We start from the raw sequence: 17,099 nt of genomic DNA on the forward strand, positions 1-17,099 counted from the left end.
GTGTGAACTAGTAGTACTATGCAAAATACAAACCACAGTGTGTTTTGCGCTCCACTGTCAACAGCGTTAAATGACAGCGATGATTGATGTTACGGGTGGAGTGCTTTATGTACCAATGGCACTGCACACATTTGGATACGGTTTTCTTGGGAAAAAAAAAATCTCTTCCCATGAGGTGAGAATAAAAAAATAAAAAAAACACCGCCATTTAAAGTAATAGTAGCGATTATAGAACAGAGTGCCAGACAGCCCTGAGTGCAGCTACAGGCGGACACCCGGGCGGAACACTGACAGCCTAATGCAGCTCAGTGGAAATTTTAGCAGAAAGGTTGGAGTCTTTTGTTGGATATGTTGCTCCTGTTTACCCCTGTTGCTTAACTCAGGTATTTAATTCTGAAAAAAGACAAATAATACTACTGAATGCATGCACACTGCCCAAGAGTCCATCCAGCCGACAGGTTCTATGAAAAAAAAAAAAAGGAAAGCATATGAATGATACAAGAAGTGCATTGTATTAATGCTTCTACAAACAAACTTTGAGATTTTAACACAGATAATAATAATCTACTTGAGCTTTTTTCCAGAACCACTTTCTCATTCTTTCTGGCATTTCGAGCACATACTTATGAATAATTGATGTTTTTGCATAATTACTGTCAGCGTCGCATGCGATGGCACTGACCTGGTTATCACAAGGAGCCCAGGTGACACGTTTCCTGATGGGGACAATAAAGTATATCGCATATCGCATCGTCGTCTATCAAAGCACTGCAGACACAGCAGGTGTACATATATTGATACACATTATAGTGCATATTTTTTACACAGAAATGTGCACACTCAAGCACAATTAAGAATGTATAATGAATATTTCATTGTTGGATTATTCAAAAGAGCCAGGCATGGCAAATATGAATAAATAAACATAGCAGTTAGCGCACCAGATTTAGCCAAGTGGTCATTTTTCTTTACCTGTCGTCCCGGAGATATGTCGCATACAGTGGTCCCCCCTAAAAAAATGATGTCAAATTAAAACTTTATTGAAACAGGGTACAGGCACATGGAGAAATTACAAAATGGGGATGTAAAGATAACATGTACCAAACATGGCATTATGCTTCAATATCAGGTACTAATAGAAACGTGCAACACAGACTCCAATAAGACACAATTTGACTCATTTTGAAATGACTCACTTTCCACCGTAAACACTAGGGGGCGCTGCCACACCTCTAGTCACGGAGGAGCGGCGGAAGCAGCAGAGGACCAAAGACTAAACGATGTATGAAACCTTTCATATGAAAGACACAGTGAGCAGGACGACGAGCCTCACTTTGGGATGCGTTTTGTTCCACTCACACACACACACACACACACACACACACACACACACACACACACACACACACACACACACCCGTCCAATCGGTCGCGTCCTCGGCCGCTCGTGTAAGAAGACTGTTGGCTCCACAAACACTATATGCTTGGCTCTCCATCTTCGCAACTCCTCTCACACTATTCGTCCCGTTTCAGCTGTCCCACAGCGGGACATTCAGCAGCGCGCGCGCTTTGTGTCCGTTTTACCAGCAGGGTCGACGTTTCCACCAAGTTACAGAACATTAAACGCACCTAATTTGGACCTGAACAATAAAACCACTGATGAGTAACATTTGACAGTGGCATCATGTAAATGTCATCTTCCTACGTGTGCATGTTTTTTGTTTTTTTATTATTAACTTTTTGGCATGCTTTATTTTATCTACTGTCTAAAGCTGCAGCATGTTGGTAATTACACTGTGGGTGATCATTAGTGTCATTCAAGCCTCAGCCCCAGGACGGCTTCAGCATTTTTGGCATCTGTTTAATTTTTCTTGATAAACCAGTCAAGCATCTCCCCACAACGTTAACAATAATTTCCCCTCTCTTTTGTTCTTTCCCAACCTCAGGTCTCTCCACGGTTGTTTTAAAAGATACGATTTGCCCGAACGGCCCTTTTCCCTTCCAGCGCTGAACCTTTCTCATGCGATGGCGGTCTAACGCTGAAGTGTGCCCTTCCAAAAATCAGACGCACGTTGCCCAGATCTAGACGCATGTTGGCAGTTTTCCGCTCAGGAGGGGTGATTAAAGTCTAATGGGGCTCCTGATGTGACAGCAAACAGAGGCAGGACATCTCTTAAAAAGAGACGTGTCATTAATTTGCAGCCTGGAGATTCTCGTTGCAACTTCTCTCTTCTTGAAAAGGCAGCGAGTGGATCCCGCCACGAGGCTGAAAAAAATGACTTTGAGAAGAGCCCAATGTCACGAGCACAATGTGTAAGAATAGTCTAATCACACATCACACAACGTGGAGCTCTCCACCAGTAATTATGGCAACTCATCAAAAAGCAAGTCAACCTTTGTCTCGCCTTTTATTCAACCGTGTTCTATTCTCAGCTTGTAAAGTGGATGATTTCTGATGAGCGCCATTGTTCAAATTCCCACTTTTTACCACATTAATGTTTGTTAGATTGTTAGATATATTTAAAACCGATTATTTACAAGATTTAAAAGGCTTTTTAATTGTTATTATAAATGAAAGAACATATGTATCACATGATAACTGTGTCTATGCGTGACGATGCAGAGGGTGCAGATCAACAAGACGACATGTCTCCGCAGCTCTGTCAGGTAGATCTTTTGTTGCACTTTTCAGACTCTTTTCACTGAACACCTCTCCCTGGTGTGGCCCGAAATCAATGCAGTGAGATCCGTAAGAGTGAACCGAAACGGTATACAGGCTGTTCTCTTACACTGTTCGTAGCTTTACCTCCGAAAATATACGCACAAAATCAATTTTTGTATGTAATCCAGGTAAGCCAATGGATGGTTGGGAGTGGCCACGCCCAAACAATGAGCCCAAAAATGAACCCAAACAAAGAGCTGAAAGACGCTGAAACGCTCTGTAGAGCCGAGGAGCACCGCAGATTTGAATGAAGTCTCATTATTAGGGACCGCTTTCACACACTCGTAGTCACATGTGACTGATTGCTAATATCAAAATATTGATTGTAGCTGCTTTAAACTACCTGAATCTGAAGAAATCAAAACGGAGTCATCAAATTCTGTACGAGACAGTCGGCACAAAACATCCATCCAGGGGTCAAACCGTACGGTCATGCACCGTACCCATCAATAGACTTTAAGCATCGCAGAGAGTTAATGGGGCAGACAGACAGTGACGGAAACTTGATGTCAGCAGAGATTGCCTCGAGCGAGGATACTCTGTTGTTGTTGAAGTAGCGGTGGTAGTTGTTGTTGTTGTTGTTGTTGTTGTGGTGGAAATCACAGTTTATGCAACAGAAGTCTTGTGTTTCACCAGAGCGCTGGTTCTTTACACAAACTGGCTTAAATAATGAATACAGAGCTATAAGGGGTCCTGACCCAGACGTATTAAATATGCATAGAGGAGTGAAGTACTCGGGATCACACACACACACACACACACACACACACACACACACACACACACACACACACACACACTATTCAACGAAACAACCATCCGTACCCCTTACCCTTTTTTTTAGTCAAACTTATCGCCAGCTTCCAAAGACACTTCATGTGTATCGACTATGTGACACAGTACTCTACTGCTTTATTTTCTACTTCTCTCCATCTCTCGCTCTCAAACAAACTATCGATTTCTATTTCTGCCCGCCCATCTTTCTTTTAGTCCTTCACTCCCTAAACAACCCCCCCCCCCCCCCTCTCCCCAACTCTGGTATTTCCCAGCAAAGCCCCCTCCTCACCTCCCTCTATCCTCTCCCTTCCCCTCCCCTCTCTCCTCTCTTCTCCTCTTCTCTCCTCTCCTCTCCTCAGATGGATTCTTCAGTCAGCCGAGTGGAACTGGTGCGGCTGCCGGAGAGACAGGCAGAGAGGCAGAGAGGCTGTGCAGAACAGACGCTGGGTCAGAGCGCTCAGTTGCTTCAGACAATCACGGGGGAGCGAGAGAAAGACACAGGGAAAGAGAGACAGAGAGAGCGAGAGAGAGAGAGAGAGAGAGAGAGAGAGCGAGAGAGAGAGAGAGAGAGCGCGCATAGACAGATAGATTGAAAAGGGAAGAGGAGACAGGGGAGGGAGGTAAATATGTGACAGGATGTGGTTTCCCTGAGCTTGCAGAACATCGGTACACAGGCATACTTTGAGCATGACCTAGACACACTGAGCTTACAAGTGTGTTTGAGCTCCGTTAGGTGGAGAGGGGGGGGAAGACGAAGCAAACCGCTGGATCTGCCGCTGCTGCCGCTGCTGAAGCCTGCAGACGCTCTGGTTCCTCTGTTGCCCGCCCCGGAGGATTGTGTTTTCCTCCAAGCCAAAGCAAGCCTCCTCGGTGAGCTCGCCGGACAGGATCTGAACCCGTCGTCCCATCACTCCTTCCCGGTAGAATGCGTTTCTCTGCTGCCCCGGTTGCTGCCTCCGCGTCCGAGCAGTGAACTTTTTTCAACGAGATTCGCAAAAAAAAACAACCCAAAAAAACAGGTACGTTTTGCTTCCACGCTCGTGCGAGAGCTCCTCAACATGTGTATGAATTTGAACTTCGGGAACAGATGTGCGAGCGTGTGTATGAAGCCTCTCAGTAAACTTGAAATGCTCGGTGGCGAATTGTTTCACCACAGAGGGTTGATTCATTAGAGACGACGCCGCAAGCCACAAGTTTGGCTTCGGAGCGGTGTGTTCAACAACAAGCTCTAAATCCACTGCTACCACACACACACACACACACACACACACACACACACACACACACACACACACACACACACACACGACCACACTCACTCTGGCCATTCATTATGCACATCAATAGGTCTGGTTGTTTTGAAGTCACATGCGGGATGGATGGTACAGAGCGGCGCTGAGAATGTCAAAAATGTCTACCTGGATCAAATCAAAGACCCTGACGGTGTTTCAAGATGTGTCTGGCGTACAGTATCACGCCACTCCCACTAGTGGAGCGCGAGAGAGAGAGAGAGAGAGAGAGAGAGAGAGAGAGAGAGAGAGAGAGAGAGAGAGAGAGAGAGAGAGAGAGAGAGAGAGAGAGGGTGGGTGATTTGTGAGCTATACTGTACGGATGAAGGTTAAAAGTATGGGTTTCCCTGTGTGTGTGTGTGTGTGTGTGTGTGTGTGTGTGTGTGTGTGTGTGTGTGCGTGTGTGCAGCATGCGTGCCTATATATCCGTGTCTGTCTGTACAAGTGAATGTTTACATGCTTCGACTATGTGCTCCGGTACACGAGTTCGTCCAAGCGTGCGTGCAGGAGGAGGTTTAAAGGGAAAAACAAGTTGAGCGATGGCAGGAGGTGAAGGAAGGGCGTGGGAGGGGGGGGGGGGGGGGGGGGGTGTCAGGGAGGAGGAAGACGAGGGCATGAGAGAGAGGAAAAGCCGGGGGAAGAGGGGAAAAGTGTGTGTGTGTGTGTGTGTGTGTGTGTAAGAGAGAGAGAGAGAAAGTGAGTGAGAGAGCTCAGTCTGACTGAACTGCTGTTAATTAGTTCCAGCTGGTGAGCTGTGGAGCGTCGGGCTGCGTTCGCTCTACAGTGTTGGTGGGTCAGGAGTTGCCTCGGTCTCAGTCTGTCTGTTTCTCAAACACACACACACACACACACACACACACACACACACACACACACACACACACACACACACACCCTTGTACTTCTACCTTTGTGAGGACACTCATTGACATAATGCATTCCCATTACTTTAATCTTAACCATCACAATTAAATGCCTAACCTCAAACGCTTTCTATCCTGAACCTTCAAAAAATCAAGGCTGAACCCTCTAACAGGCCTTTGAAGAAGTGAGGAATGGCCCAAATCTCCTCACTTTCCCAAAATATCCTCACTCTGAAGGTCTAATATTCAAATTGGTCCTCACAAAGATACATGTATAGCGTGGATAGCATACACACATCGAGAGGCATCACCAAAAAAAAAAAGCATGTGGGCAGCCCTGCAAATACACTGAAACATGATACAGGCTGCACAAATTCACACATCTACACACACACACACACACACACACACACACACACACACACACACACGTTCACGTGTAGCCTCTCAAACATACAAAAGAAAAAGACACCATCAGATGTTGAACGCATGACGTACAAAATCCACAGATACGGAAGAAAAACACATTTTCCCCCCCGACAAAAGCACACTGTAATTGCACACATTACACACGAACGCACACCTGCACAGGGGAAGAAAAACAGCCCGGTGCTGAACTCTATGTCAAGTGTGTATATCACAGGGTGAGTGAGGTGAATATGACGTGCAAAGAACACATGCAGCACCACTCGTGAGCGTGCATATATGCTGCACATGCACATGACATGAGCACATAGACACACACACACACACACACACACACATAAACACACACACACACACACAGAGAGGAAAAACACTCTATATAGAAACCCCATATGGCTGCATCATACATTGGCCGCTCTTCAGCTCGAATGTTGGAAATGTGGAAGTGATTGTGGTTCGGGCTTCGCTTCGCTACAATGTCACGTCGGGGAAAAAAAAAAAAGGGACTCATTACGCAGAGCAGGAGGTGAAGAGAAGGTTTCCTTTATGAAAAAATGAAATAAAAAATGTCGCCCTCCGGACAGTTTTGATCTGATTTGCTCACATTTGTGAAATCTGTATCAGAGACTTCTGCTGCCAAGCAACACAATGGGAGTGAATGGAATTACACTTGTGGTACTTGCGGCATCTAATAAGACACCCTTTACAATGAATTCTACCTAGTGACTCCATCATGTATTACAGCTTTTTTATATATATATATATATATATATATATATATATATATATATATATATATATATATATATATATAGCTAAAGGCCATAAATAACAATACCCATTGTCCTTTCTTTATCATTTTAGCTAGCTCCTTAGCTCAGCAGGAAGACCCCTCTAACGTATTCATGGCTTCATGACTTAAAATCCATTTATTACCAAGTTATTAACCTTTACAACTGTATTCTTAAGGTATTATGGTCAAAGCTTTTCACTGAAAACGTATTATGTATAACTGAGAATGACTGACTAATGTTCGGCGATGGCTTATTAGAAAGTGCTAAAGTCACGACTCTTCATTCGTGGCTTTAATCACATTTAGAACTGCAGACTTGATGTCATATTAGAAAGGGAGAAACTCATGTCTCTTCATCCACTAGCATTTAAAGGGACACTCCACGGATTTAATACTGCGCCGCCATTAAGTTGTGGGACGTAGCTGAAGCAGCAGAGGTCACAATTATAAACATATATTTGTAATGCCCTTCCACATTTAAATAAACAGAACAAATAAACGTCCACGCTGTGCTATATTCCTGCTAATGCACAAATCCTCAGAAAGTATGTGAGGAAATATTCTTCGTGTACTTTTGGTGGAGCAACCCTTTAAAATCAGTCCAAACATTCTCACAACATATACAGTCGCAGTCGCGATTAAGAGTTAAACTCGTTTATTTTCTGAATCATTTCCTTCCGTCATCGTCAGTTCATGTGTTTTCTGAGCCAAATGTTGATTTTCTTTCTCTGCAGTCTTTTAGCAAACATGTCTTTTAATCAACTTATGTTTGCTATCTGATCCGGGCACAGTGAATCCCCCTGTGAGGTGTGAAATTTGATTAAGGTAATTGGCAAACCTTAGCTGGTGAGAACTAAAATGTGTACTCCTCTCTCCAGTCCTTAAGTATAGACAAACACCCACAGACAGACTCAACCAAATACGAGAACATTTTATACTCTGGTAAAAATTTAGGGTACATCTAATTGAAAGGTAGTTATTTTTAAACCATCTGAATTTCATTCTACTCTCATTTCACGCTCCGCCTGTTTGATGCCAGGGACTCAAACAAGCTTCACATTTGGGACATGATGAAATACAAACATATGGAGGATTTAATTCCTAAAAAAAAAAAAAAAAAAGTTGCCGGAAGGTGACTTTTTACTCTTGCAAAATCAATAAACGAGTACAAAAATGAGATAATGACAACATATAAGTATTTGGTTGGCAGAGTTATCTGTATTTTAGAGATGTTTGGTGTAATTTGTTCCAATTTGGCTGTAATATGAACCTCAGGCAGTAAACATGGCTGACTGGCACACCGCTAGATAAGGTGTGAGTTTTGCAGTTGTCATGACAAGGTGTCATCTTGATCGCAGCCTCCGCTGCAAGTCGCACATTTTTTTTTTTTCCCCTTCTGAAATGCTCAGTTACAAGATCTCGGGCGAAGATTATTTCCCCCTCTCTCCCCTGTTGGGTGACAGTGATCGTGTGCTTTTTGAAGATACAAAGTCATTCAAGCCTCTGGCGTTGCCCTAGACCTGAGACGGCATCCTAGGATGAATCCTCCAGGCAAGACGGAAGACAAAAGAGCCAATATCCAGCCGGTTGCGTATACCTTAGCCTCGTAGCCGAGACGAAGAGGAAAAAAAAACAAAAAACAAAACATCCCCCTTGATATTTCTATAAGGCAAATGGACTCTTGTTGTAATGGGTGGTCAAGAAAATTGCAGCAGTATTGATTGTCTAATGTTCAACACGGACATATCGATAGGATGTCTGAAAACCTAAGAACTTGGCATCGGCTGGCTTTAATAAAAAATGACCTGCCTGGAGCAAGTTCACAGAAAGCAATGAGTCACTCAGAGAGAATCTCTTCAAACTCCTCCGTGTTTTAGAGAAAAAATACAAAGAGGGCAACCGGAGAATTTTCTATTTTTAACCAAGTCTTTCTCTTTCTCTCTTTCTCTCTCTCCTGCTTTCGTGAAATGACAAACAATCCCTCTTTCGCCGTGTTTCTTTGGCTGCAGCTTGAAAACATCCAACGCGGTGTTTGTGCGGGTTGACTCGAGATAATGTTTTGCTTTTCACTTGTGAGAAGTGTACAAATCCCAGCGTGGATAGATTATGCATAACAAATCAAACTCATGACTGTCAAAGACATGCAGAGAGGAGAGGAGGGGAATAGGAGGACGCCAGTGTTTGCTCCTGCACATGGAGGAGTGTGTGTGTGTGGGGGGGGGAGGGAGGAGGAGGGGAAAGAGGGAGCTGGTCCTGGATATGAGGAGGGGTTTGGGCTTACAGTGGGGGAAAAAAAAAAGAAGAGAGAAACTGACAATGAAAGAGAGAGGTTGAGAAAGATTGGTGCCTATTATTCTCCTGAGGAGGGAATAGTCCTAGAGGGGTTGGTTCCCATGGCAATAGCTCTCTCGATGCATGTGTGTATGAGTGTATTTGTGTGTGTGTGTGTGTGTGGATGGACTGCAACCGGGCCTTGAGACTGTACGGAGACGAGGTTGGTTCGAGGCTATAGCGAACCGCGAAGCCTCCCGGAGCCTCGAAATCTCAGACAGACACTATTGTTTACTCGCCCGTTCTCTCCATCTCGCTCATCACGACCTCATCTTCCTTTCTTTTCTTTTTTTTTTTTTTTCCTTCTCCCGCTTGCGTTGCCGTAATGCATCGTCCTTGGGCATTCAAAGCAAATATAACAAATTCAGCGAGTTGAAAAAAAAAAGCAATTCCACCTTTGGCACCCATGGCCTCCTTGTTGGGGGGGGGGGGGGGGGGGGGGGGGGGGGGGGGGGCGTAATGGTTTAGATGTGGAGACGTCGGGCCCCAAAAAACTAAATTTAATCTTTTCCATGGGATCTTCATAGAAATATTGAATGCATTATAATGCATTCACTCACAAAACTCAAAGCTTTGTGAGATTTAGAATTTTTGACCAGTGTGCAAATCCTAGAGCATGTTACACACCTTTCCTTCTTCTCTTCGTCTCTAAAAAGCAGCTTCTCTTCTGGATCATGGCATAATGAGTATTTAATCACATTTGCATGATACTGTAGTGATTCATTATTCTTCATAAGAATCATAAATTAGTCGTTTTTGAGTGAACCCCATGAAGTGTGACCTCATGCCGAGGGTGTCTCTGTTCACCTCATGCTGCCCCGCCCATTTTTCCACTTCGGGTTTGAACACATTTGCATTTGTTCCTCCACTTCAGCGCTAGTAGCATTGTAAACAATGTTGACATTTGGGAATATCCAGCAGCTACACTACCGATGTTTTTACGACATCACTGGGAGGACAACATTTTGAAAATAGCAAGCTGCTATCGCCCGTTCTCCAAAAAACGTCGGCGTAAATTTCCAAATCTGTGTTATTTGGATAAACTGATCACATATAGGGAATCTATAATAACTTACTAGGCTGAAAAAAACCCATTTAAACTCAATAAAGTTTTTTTAACAGTGTCTTTCGGCAAGTAAAGTACTAAAGCTGGCAAAGCTAAGCAACATAATCGCTGAGATTAGCTACAACGTGACGCATGGATTCCAACAGAGACTGAGTGTAAAAGCGTCTATGGAAGCTTTTCAAGCCACTCATGCGGCAAAACCCACTTCTTCTCTGTCCGTTTGTATGCTTGTTAAAAAAAAAGAGGTCATATTTATACTAAAATATGCCAAAATGTTGCTAAATACGTATAGCGAATGTTTGCTGCTAGCTAGCTAGGTTAGCTTTTCATGTCTGACCCTCACTAGAAGTATAAGCAGGTGTTAAACATCTCACTGTGCATCACGCATACAGGCAGACCATAATGTGTTCAACCCATACTGTGGGTTTTTAGTGAATTATAACAGTTTGAACAAAAGTGTCTTGTAAATGGCATGCACAGTATATTTAACTACACACTGGAGGTCCCTCTCTTAAAAGCACTGTGTAATAACTAAAGGTTACAGCATTAACATCCTGCCTCAGTGTCCATTGTTTTTCTCTCTCGCTCTCTTGAGTCGGTCTTTTTTTCTCCCATCCTCTTTGTCCCACTTAGGTGAGGATTCAAGGTGGTAAGGACTAAAGTAAGGAGGAAAAGGGAAGAGTGGGGGATTTCCAAAGGGAGCGTGTTAACATGTTCAGCAGACGCTGTCACCCAGAAGCAGCAGACGTTGAGGCTCAGAGGGAGTTTGAAGGATATTTTGACCGGACATCAGACTGCTGGACACATCGGCTGTGTGTCCTGTGACCTTTTGTCAAAATAGGTCGCTCCTTGTGCTCTTTCCAGAAAAACAACTCTTGGGTATTTCCTTCTTTGCCAGCAGTGATTTCCAAACCTTTTTTCTGCAGGGCCCCCCTTTAGCAGATCAAACATTGTCAAGCCCCCCTAGGACACTGCAGAACCATGCATCATTTATACTTTTCACTTTTAAAATTCCAGGCCCCTCCTAGGGGGAGCGCCCCCCCGTTTGGAAACCGATGAAATTCAGGCAACTGGTACTCTGAAACATAACCTCTCTGCTTCAGTTCAATCAAAATCTGGTGCGTTTCCCAGTTTAGTTTAAGCTGGTGTGAAAGCTGTCAATCAATCGAAGCAGACCAGATTTTATCACAGTAGAAGTGTGACTGTAGCACTAATTCACGACAGTTACATCCATCTGCTGATGACGAAACCATGGTAACTCCCACGCACACCAGCACAACAGTGCAGGGGTTTTCCACGCTACACCAAAAAGTACAAATACTTAAAGCAGTGTGTTGTGCGTGTGTCCTACTTGTCTAATTTAGCAGTTCTCCAATAAAAAGTGAGTGAAAGGTAGCGACCAAACATGTTCACTATTTATGAATAATTTAATATATGAGGTCCAGTTATATTCTTGACTACTAATGCTTATGATCAATTACTACTTTTTTTTTCGGGAGCTCATCAGAGAAGAAAAGGTTTAGCAGCCGCTGAGCAAGCATATAGCATCTTGTGCTATTTGTGCATATTTAAATGAGGTAATAGTAATAGAGTCACAAGTCGTGATTCACACGCCCCGCTACGCATTTCACAAAGCTGGCAACGCACCTCCGAAGTTTTGAGGTCCTCTAAGCCTGACGACAGCACATCCACCACTGTATCACGTTACAAAGTTAACCTTTGGAGCAAAGTTTAGCTTTTTTTATGTTACGCGTTAACTAGCTCACAGCTGGTTTACTGCGTGTTCTAGTAGTGGACATTATTTACATGATGATACCGATTAATAAGTTATTACCTTATTTAAATTATTCAAAAAGAGTCAAAAAAACTTTTTCTTTGGTGGTCTGGAATTTTATTTCCCATTTTTTCCCTACAATGTAATATATATATATATATATATATATATATATATATATATATATATATATGTGTGTGTGTGTTATTGATAATATAATTTGGATAACTTGTTATCAATAATAATAATAATAAGCCCAAGTCATAGAAGTTTGGATTGTGTGTTCTAGTGTGAAAACTGTGACTGTCTTTTGAATAGAATTATTGTATTAGCACATGTTTTTACACCTTTAGCCACTCAGACAATCTCTGTGTTATCACATTTTCACAAACACATACTGAAATACAAAATAACCAACTGAGCAGCCGCCATTACTGTCAGTACATGACCGTCTGATCGGAGCACTTCCTTCTTGCTGTAACGCATAAGACGAATACACCCATGAACTCAAAGACTCCTTCACTTTTTTTTTAAAAACTGTGCCGAGTTACTTCAGCCATTGTTGTTGACCTTAAAAAAATGACCAATATTCTGTCATTTCTCTCCGGAGGTTTGCTTGTCAGGAAAACACACTGTACTTCGAATCATTTCAACCAACAACCACTGCGGTTGTTTTTTTTTCCTGCGGCGTCGGTCTTGTCCTCTTTGTTTTTTACGTGATGGTCTCTCTAACCACTCTGCCTTGGAGAGCCCTCGACTCTTCTCCTCGCAATAAACTACAAATGATACTGAAACGGCAGTACCCACCGCCGAACGCAGCCTTGCTAGCGCTCCACTTCACTTGTCAGCTTAAAAAGATCAAAAGTCAGAAAAAAGGCAAAGAGGGGCGAGGGAGATAAAGCGCGAGAGAGGAAAAGAGAGAGAGAGAGAGAGAGAGAGAGAGAGAGAGAGAGAGAGGGGGGAAGAGAGCGGGCTTAAAAGGGAGACTACATGGAGAAGAACACAAGAACACAGTGTCCTAATTAATGTCCTCCTCCAATAATCCACTCTGAAGCTTCCCATGCTGCTGGGTTTGATCTGAGCAATGTTGCTATCAAAGCCTTGTAACGTGGTCTTGTAATACGGGGGGAGATTTCCGTCAGACAGCATTAAAATCACTCAGGGCAGTTGCTTCTTGTGGCTGGTGCTGTGATGTCTTTAAGTCTGTAAGCGCAGACATCAGATGGCCATTTGTACCATCATCTCCTACATTAATGTAAAAATCTGAACCATAAAGTTCCAATTCTTCATTATAATAATTCAAAGCTCCATTTTTAAGTGTTTCAGATCAAATGACTACATTATGTCAACACTATTACTTATAGTAACAAGGAATTATCACCCAAGTCTGCAGCTCTACAGTACTTTTCAGCCTCTTTTAGCTCATTATTTTGGTTATAAACGACCGACCACACCTAGAACAATAACTACATAACGATGAGAGCGTCCACACTGATGAACGATAAAGTTCTGTAAACAGCGGTGCCAACCTGTGTCCGATTCGGCCCGGATTATTCATTGATTATTGATTATAAGGAGGCGAAGAGACAGTTGTCATAAGGCTAGCTGAGGTAATGCTAGTTAGCCTACCAGCTAATGTCAGCTATTCATAATCGTCCCCCTAATTGCTTCCCAAATGTTCTTCTTCTTGACAAACACCGTTTCCTTTTGATCAATTGTTGTAACAATATATGTATAGTTGTCGTTAAAGTTTTCGTCATTGGTGTGGATGGCCCTCAAGGAGTTAACATTCTGCTACCTGTATGCTAGCGGCTGAGCACCAAACTGGAGACGGACAAGATTAGCGACTAGCTTCAGGGGTTGGACACGGATATTTTCCCGAGGAGTAAAAACAGTCTGTTACAATTTGTATGTTTGTATCTTTCACCAGCGTCATGGGACCTGGTTCCAGCTAAAAAAACCCGCTGAGATAAACCAGCAGTACGCTACCTGCTTAGCACAACACAAACATAGTGGAGCATTTAGCATCTAAAGAGTGTAGCATTTCCCTCAGGAGTTAATGGAGACCAAAACGGAGATGTGTGCATTAGACTTAATGTTGTATGGTCAAAAAAACAACTCTGAATGATCGCTAACGTCGCAATAACAACTTTTTAAGGTGATAATATGTTGATTGCCCAAAAAAATGCCCATTTATTTCAGCTTTGATATCGAAGCTAAATCCTCCAGAGAAGCAACAGGTGACCCAGATGATCAATGCCAGCACGGAACACAAAGCAAACCTTCAACTGACAAATTGAGTTTGACTGGCAGATAGAAAACATGGCAGTGAAAGACAATCCCCTCCCCGATGTTACCCTTCGTCTTCAACACAATACAAAGTGCTGCGGGATGTTTTGGTTGTAAGGGCCAAAGCTAAGTGCATCCCAGCTACAACAAAGCATCTGAACGTCAATCTTCGGCTCACGAAGAGAGAATCCTATCGAATAAAACCTCTTATCAAATAAAACCTCTAAATGCCATTAGCAAGAGACAAAAAAAAAAAAGAATAAAATGGAAAGAGAATCGTTGCTAATTCAGCAAAAAGGGAAATCAATGGCCCTCTTCCTGTTATTTTTTGAGCTACCCAGAGTCTGTCTACCATGTCAAGCATCCCTGACTCCCCGCCTGCCAATCTCTCTCCCCCCCCCCCTCCAAAAAAAAAAAGAAAACACAGGGTGTAGAGGAGCTGAGGGGCTTTGTGGGGGCTGCAACCGCCCGGAGCTCCCACCTCAGAGGAGAGGTTGGAGGCAAGAAACAGCGACTCAAAAAATCATAAACATCTCACATTTCATCCGTCAGTTCAGCTCTAAAAATACTCGTGTTCGCCTTGGCCTCACATCTCCTCCTTCCTCGGTCTCAAGGAGCTATGCAAATACAAGCACCTCCATTTTTTTTTTTTCCTCATCCACTTTGTTTTCCTTCCAGCCCTCCCTCAAAGCCCCCCCCCCCCCATATCCTATTGTTCTGAGTACCTCTTCTCAGGCTCTTGTAGACTACATGACAGAGCCTCGCCTTCCCTCTTGTTGTTCCTTCTCTCTCCAGGGTAGGGGGGGGGGGGGGGGGGGGGGGTAAAAGCTATTTACAAGTAACTGTAGGCAACGGTGGAAAAATTCTAGCTTTTTATTAATATATTTTTTTCTTACCCTGTTTTCTTTGATGGCAGAGCCATTTGTGAAGCTGCGTGAACTGCAGCACAGTGCAGCGCAGTCCTGAGTGACAATTTAAGGGGGGGGGGGGGGGACTGAAGCGCTTTTAGGGGCTTTGACTACGCCAGCCTCTGCTTCAGCTTTTGTTTTTTTTTTGTTCTTGAAAAACGGAAGCAAGACATCAGTCCTGCCTGGCGCGAGCAGAAAGGCAAAGACACAACTCCACGGTACATCTGAAGACGCGTACAAAGAGCATTTAGAAGCCTTCTGAAGTTTCAAACGGAGAGAGAGGCTTGCAGCGGCCGCAGGACTGCGTGTTCCTCCGGTATTAATCACAAGTCCATCAGCCCGTGGTCCGTCTCGGGGAGCCGCTCTGAGATATGATTGTGATGCACGTTGTGAATTCATAAAGCCCAACAAAGACATTAAATGTAAGTGCCACTGGAAACACTGGCTTTCATGAGAAACGTAATGAATCTCCCGCCTCATCTTTCACTCGGCCGTCTCCCTCGCTGTGTGTTGATGATCACCCCCTTTTCAGCCGACTCTAATTGTCTTTTTCTTTCTCTTCAGACTCTACTTGCCATGCATTACCATGCATTACACCCCCCCCCCCTCCCCCCTTTTCTGACTAACAATCTGCAACCCGGCCACCCCCATTTCCGCTCTCTCCCTTGATTGATTCTCACCTTTTCCATTCTTGCTGCTCACCTCATTAACGGAGCCCCCGTCTGCTCGTTTTCCTTTTCCGCCCCCCCCCCGGCCCTTCTTCACATCATGTCCGGCTTGGATTCGTGGTTTCCAGTCAAGGCCCTGCATCGTTCTGTAATTAGTAGGGAGCATAATAGAGAGGGCTCCTCATCAGCCGAGGTGGGAGGAAAGGGGGAGGGAAGGGGGAGGGAAGGGGAGGGCACCACCACCGCCATCCATCCATCCATCCATCCATCCATCCATCCATCCATCCTTGAGTTTAATCAGCGGCACACAATGGGATGTCACCTGCTCCCAGACGCAGCCGCTGGAGAGTGGCGGTGATGCTGTCACAAACCATTTGGGGTGAGGCGGCGTCCATGGCGCCGGCTCTTTAAGGGCTCCTCTTCTTCCACGGTTGTCTCTGCTAATTTGGTCTCCCTGGGAACGAGGGAGAGAGGGAACCCGTGAAAAATCAAACTCATTTAGTCGTGTTCATTTATTTATTTACAGACGCTCAATCCAGCATGTTCTGCTTTATTGGTTTTTTCCTTGCGACGCCCCTGAGGAATCACGGATATCAGAGTGCATGAATGTTTGCTTTCACATGCGTGTGTGAATCTGACCCTCAATCAGTCATACCCAGTGGGGGAAAGCAACTAAGTAGGCCTACATTTACCCAAACACCGTACAGCTTCTTTTTTTTTTTTTTATTCCATTTCGTATTATTCTCTATACTTGTATTGTACTCACTGAGCTTTTTACTTCACTACATTTATTTGACACATTTAGCTATTAGATACATTGATGATTGAGATTTTACATAAAAGACAAATTGCAGATTCTCTACACATCCCAGACATTGGCTTTCATTTGTTTCGAAACATGGTGACATTGCTTAAAAAAATAGATCCAACAGCGCAACAAACACGTGTGGTCAGAGACCTATGCAAAGATTTGTAAAAGTCATATTATTGTTGTGAAGTAAGGATGATTATTACGATTATGAATATTCGATAAAATACGATTATTATACTCGCCATATTAACATTCAATTACAAAGTAATGCAGATTTGCTGTGAAGAATTACACATCTCAAGCAGGTTTCAAGAGTCCGCCGATGGTGGAAAAACAAACTAAAAGCATTTGAAAATGTGCTGGTGCATGATTTATGGTTAAC

The 17,099-nt window shown here is 43.7% G+C and overlaps 1 protein-coding gene across 1 annotated transcript in view; it reads left to right on the plus strand.

Moving 5' to 3' along the window:
- The first annotated feature begins 3,880 nt into the window (after positions 1-3,880).
- Positions 3,881-17,099, plus strand: part of LOC137866350 (raftlin) — a 95,418-nt gene continuing 82,199 nt past the window's right edge. The window contains exon 1 of the mRNA XM_068702173.1: positions 3,881-4,518. The gene's annotated coding sequence lies outside the window, so the exon portion shown is untranslated. The remainder of the gene's footprint in view (positions 4,519-17,099) is intronic.

Source organism: Cebidichthys violaceus, unplaced genomic scaffold (assembly GCF_023349555.1).
Source record: "Cebidichthys violaceus isolate CVI_PGR_0920_01 unplaced genomic scaffold, fCebVio1.0.p SCAF_81, whole genome shotgun sequence".
Classification (NCBI taxonomy): Eukaryota; Metazoa; Chordata; class Actinopteri; order Perciformes; family Stichaeidae; genus Cebidichthys; species Cebidichthys violaceus.